The sequence below is a fragment of the Palaemon carinicauda genome, chromosome 43 (assembly GCF_036898095.1).
Source record: "Palaemon carinicauda isolate YSFRI2023 chromosome 43, ASM3689809v2, whole genome shotgun sequence".
NCBI lineage: Eukaryota > Metazoa > Arthropoda > Malacostraca > Decapoda > Palaemonidae > Palaemon > Palaemon carinicauda.
This window is the reverse complement of record NC_090767.1, coordinates 22,929,366-22,934,365: the sequence shown is the minus strand read 5'-3', so window position 1 is coordinate 22,934,365 and position 5,000 is coordinate 22,929,366. Positions and strand designations below refer to the sequence as shown.

Genomic DNA, 5,000 nt, shown 5'->3' with positions numbered 1-5,000 from the left:
CCATCACATCCTCCCAGACCCATAGAGAGAGAGAGAATCTCCCACCATCACCACCCTCCCAGACCCAGAGAGAGAGAGTGACAGGAGAAAGAATCTCCCACCATCACCACCCTCCCAGACCCAGAGAGAGAGAGTGACAGGAGAAAGAATCTCCCACCATCACCACCCTTCCAGAGAGAGAGAGAGAGAGAGAGAGAGAGGGAGATAAAAAGAGAGAGAATCTCCCATCATCACCACCCTCCCAGACCAGAGAGAGAGAGAGAATCTCCCACCATCACCACCTTCCCAGACCCAGAGAGAGAGAGAATCTCACACCATCACAACCCTCCCAGACCCAGAGAGAGAGAGAGAGAGAGAGAGAGAGGGAGAGAGAATCTCCCATCATCACCACTCTCCCAGACCAAGAGAGAGAGAGTGACAGGAGAAAGAATCTCCCACCTTCACCACCCTCCCAGACCCAGAAAGAGAGACGAATCTCCCACCATCACATCCCTCCCAGACCCAGAGAGAGAGAGAGAGAGAGAGAGAGAGAGATAGAGAAAGAGAGAATCTCCCACCATCACCACCCTCCCAGACCCAGAGAGAGAGAGAATCTCCCATCATCACTACCCTCCCAGACCCAGAGAGACAGAGTGACAGGAGAAAGAATATCCCACCAACACCACCCTCCAGACCCAGAGAGAGAGAGAATCTTCCACCATCACAACCCTCCCAGACTCAGAGAGAGAGAGAGAGAGAGAGAGAGAAAGAGAATCTCGCACCATCACCACCCTCTCAGACCCAGAGAGACAGAGTGACAGGAGAAAGAATCTCCCACCATCACCACCCTCCCAGACCCAGAGAGAGAGAGAATCTCCCACCATCACAACCCTCCCAGACCCAGAGAGAGAAAGAATCTCCCACCATCACAACCCTCCCAGACCCAGAGAGAGAGAGAGAGAGAGAGAGTATCTCCCACCATCACCACCCTCCCAGACCCAGAGAGAGAGAGAATCTCTCACCAACACAACCCTCCCAGACCTAGAGAGAGAGAGAATCTCCCACCATCACCACCCTCCCAGACCCAGAAAAAAAGAGTGAGAGAAGAAAGAATTTCCCACCATCACCACCCACCCCAGACCCAGAGAGAGAGAGTGACAGGAGAAAGAGTCTCCCACCATCACCACCCTCCCAGACCTAGAGAGAGAGAGAGAGAGCGAGAGAGAGAGAGGGAGAGAGAGAGAGAGAGAGAGAGAGAGAACCTCCCCACAATCACCACCCTCCCAGACCCAGAGAGAGAGAGAGTGACAGGAGATAGAATCTCCCACCATCACCACCCTCCCAGACCCAGAGAGAGAGAGAGAGAGAGAGAATCTCCCACCATCACCACCCTCCCAGACCCAGAGAGAGAGAGTGACAGGAGAAAGAATCTCCCACCATCACCACCCTCCCTGAGAGAGAGAGAGAGAGAGAGAGAGAGAGGGAGAGAATCTCCCAACATCACCACCCTCCCAGACCCAGAGAGAGAGAGTGACAGGAGAAAGAATCTCCCACCATCACCACCCTCCCAGACCCAGAGAGAGAGAGAGAGAGAGAGAGAATCTCCCACAATCACCACCCTCCCAGACCCAGAGAGAGAGAGAGAGTGACAGGAGAGAGTATCTCCCACCATCACCACCCTCCCAGACCCAGAGAGAGAGAGAGAGAGAGAGAGAGAGAGAGAGAGAGAGAGAAATCTCCCACCATCACCACCCTCCCAGACCCAGAGAGAGAGAGAGAGAGAGAGAGAGAGAGAGAGAGAATCTCCCACCATCACCACCCTCCCAGACCCAGAGAGAGAGAGTGACAGGAGAAAGAATCTCCCACCATCACCACCCTCCCAGACCCAGAGAGAGAGAGAGAAAGAGAGAGAGAAAATCTCCCACCATCACCACCCTCCAGACCCAGAGAGAGAGAGAGAGAGAGAGAGAGATAATCTCCCACCATCACCACCCTCCAGACCCAGAGAGAGAGAGAGTGACAGGAGATAGAATCTCCCACCATCACCACCCTCCCAGACCCAGAGAGAGAGAGAGAGAGAGAGAGAGAAAGAATCTCCCCACCATCACCACCCTCCCAGAACCAGAGAGAGAGGGTGACAGGAGAAAGAATCTCCCACCATCACCACCCTCCCAGAGAGAGCCTTACCTTATTGCCTTATTTTTTGTTTGGGTTCCCCCAGGTCCCTCAGTGTGAGGCACCTCGTATATCCACCAGAGAGTTGCTAATACATCTTCCAGTGTATTTTGCATCTTCCAGTCTTGGATGGTCTGGGATGCATCTTAGGTATTTATCGAGCTGATTTTTAAACGCATCTACGCTCACTCCTGATATGTTTCTTAGATGAGCTGGCAGCACATTAAATAGTCGCTGCATTATCGATGCTGGTGCGTTGTGGATTAATGTCCTGTGCGCCTTTTCTCAGTTTACCTGGAATGCTTTTTGGCACTATTAATCTACCTCGGCTTGCTCTTTCTGATACTTTAAGCTCCATGATGTTTTCAGCAATTCCTTCTATTTGCTTCCATGCTTGTATTATCATGTAGCGTTCTCTTCTCCTTTCTAGACTCTATAGTTTTAAAAATTGCAGTCTTTCCCAGTAATCAAGGTCCTTAACTTCTTCTATTCTAGCAGTATAGGACCTTTGTACACTCTCTATTTGCGCAATATCCTTTTGGTAGTGTGGGTACCATATCACATTGCAGTACTCGAGTGTACTACGCACATAAGTTTTGTTAAAGCATAATCATGTGTTCAGCTTTTCTTGTTTTAAAGTGTCTGAATAACATACCCATTTTTGCTTTACATTTAGCCAACAGTGTTGCTATTTGGTCGTTGCATAACATATTCCTATTTAAAATTACACCAAGGTCTTTAATTGCTTCCTTGTTTGTGATTGTCTCATTATTAGGTCCCTTGTATGCATACACCATTCCTTCTCTGTTTCCATAATTTATTGATTCAAATTTATCGGAGTTAAATACCATCCTATTTATCTCCGCCCATTCATATATTTTGTTTAGATCTCTTTGTAGTGAGTTCCTATCTTCATCACAAGTAATTTCTCTACTTATTCTTGTGTCATCGGCGAAACTTCTCTCTACAGGAGTTTTCAACATCACAGTCTATGTCTGAGATCATAATAACAAATAGCAGTGCAGCTAATACCGTACCTTGGGGCACACCAGATATTACCTGGGCTTCATCTGATTTCTCGTCATTTGCAACCACTATCTGTTTTCTGTTTTGCAGGAATTCTTTTACCCATTTTCCCTATCTTTCCCACAATATTATGCTTTCTCATTTTTTTCTCCAATATGTTATGGTCTACCTTGTCAAAGGCTTTTGCAAAATCTAGATAGATCACATCTGTGTCTTTTTCATATATCATATTATTGTATATGTTTTCATAGTGAGCTATCAGTTGGGTCTGTGTACTTTTTCCAGGTACGAAACCGTGTTGACCCATATTAAACAAATTATTTTTGACCAAATGGTTCATTATTTTCTTTTTTATTACCCTCTCATACACTTTCATAATATGTGATGTTAGACTAACAGGTCTATAATTGCTTGCCTCTAGTCTTGATCCACTTTTGAAGATAGGGGTTATATAAGCTAATTTATGTTTAACATATATCTCGCTCATATCTATACTCTGTCTTAGCAGTATTGCAAGTGGCTTCGCGATAGTGTTTGCAGTTTTTTTTAACAAAATCGCTGGAACTCCATCTGGTCCGGCTGCCGATCCATTTTTAATTTCGTTTATAGCCGTGACAATATCTGCTTCATTAATATCTATATCCGTTAGATATTCAACATTTTCTTCTCTCATTTCTGTTTCATTATTCTCATTCGCAATTCTTGGCGTGAACTCACTCTTATATTTTTCTGCTAATATGTTGCATATTTCCTTTTTTTCATTCGTTAGCCGTCCTTCAATTCTTAGAGGGCCTATTTCTATTCTCCTTTTATTCATCTTTTTTGCATAGGAGTAAAGTACTTTGGGGTTTCTTTTATATTTTGAAGTGTCCTTTCTCTAAGTCCCTTTTTTCATTTTCTTTCGACTGTATAATCTTTTGTTCTGCATTTTCTATCTTACATTTTATTTCCCTCATTTTCCACACATTTTTTTCTTTTGCAAGATTTTTCTTCCACTTTTTAATTTTCTGAAATAAGATCCTTCTGTCTCTTGGTATGCAGGTCTTTTGTTTATTGTTTTTTTTTCGGTACATATTTTTCAACAATTTTCTCCAGTATTTGTACAGTATATCCCTATTTACCTGTATATTATCACTTATAAATACATTTTTCCATTCTTTATCCAGTTCTTCATTTATTTCTGACCATTTTATATTCTTACTGTAAAAGTTATATTTTCCATATCCTTCCCAAAGTTTTGTGTTTTTATTAATTCTGTGATCACTTGCTTTGGAATGAACTATCAATTCTATGACATTGTGGTCTGAAATTCCCGTGTTATACACTATTATTTCTTTAACATAATTCACCTCATTCACAAATACTAGATCTAGGACATTTTCCTTTCTTGTTGGAATGTGGTTTATTTGTTGCATATTATGTTCTAATAGCATATCTTGAAGCTTTTCAAATTGCCTCTTATCTTCTGCGCTACTATTACTATCTTTTTTATATGTATACATACAACCACTTTCTTCTATCCGTTCTTTCCAATCCACGAAAGGAAAGTTAAAATCTCCGGATAGGAGTATATTCCAGTCTTTATGGTTTCTACATATACCATCTATTTTTTCTATTATTATGTCAAACTCCTTAGTGTTTGGGGTCTGTAAACTACAATATTCATTAGTTTTTCAAATTCAAATTCTACCGCAATCAATTCACATTCTGTGTTGCTGTATTTTTCACATACTTTTCCTTGATTTATGTCTCTTCCATATATTGCGGTTCCCCCTTGATTCCTATTTTTTCTGTCTGATCTATAAGTTTGGAAACCCTTT

General features: G+C 42.9%; 1 protein-coding gene and 1 long non-coding RNA gene across 17 annotated transcripts in view; one reads left to right on the top strand and one right to left on the bottom strand.

Moving 5' to 3' along the window:
- The window catches only part of LOC137633468 (uncharacterized), a 429,224-nt gene that overhangs the window by 22,225 nt on the left and 401,999 nt on the right, over positions 1 to 5,000 (top strand). The gene's annotated exons all lie outside the window — the stretch shown is intronic.
- Positions 1 to 5,000, bottom strand: part of LOC137633471 (uncharacterized) — a 415,554-nt gene that overhangs the window by 8,668 nt on the left and 401,886 nt on the right. The gene's annotated exons all lie outside the window — the stretch shown is intronic.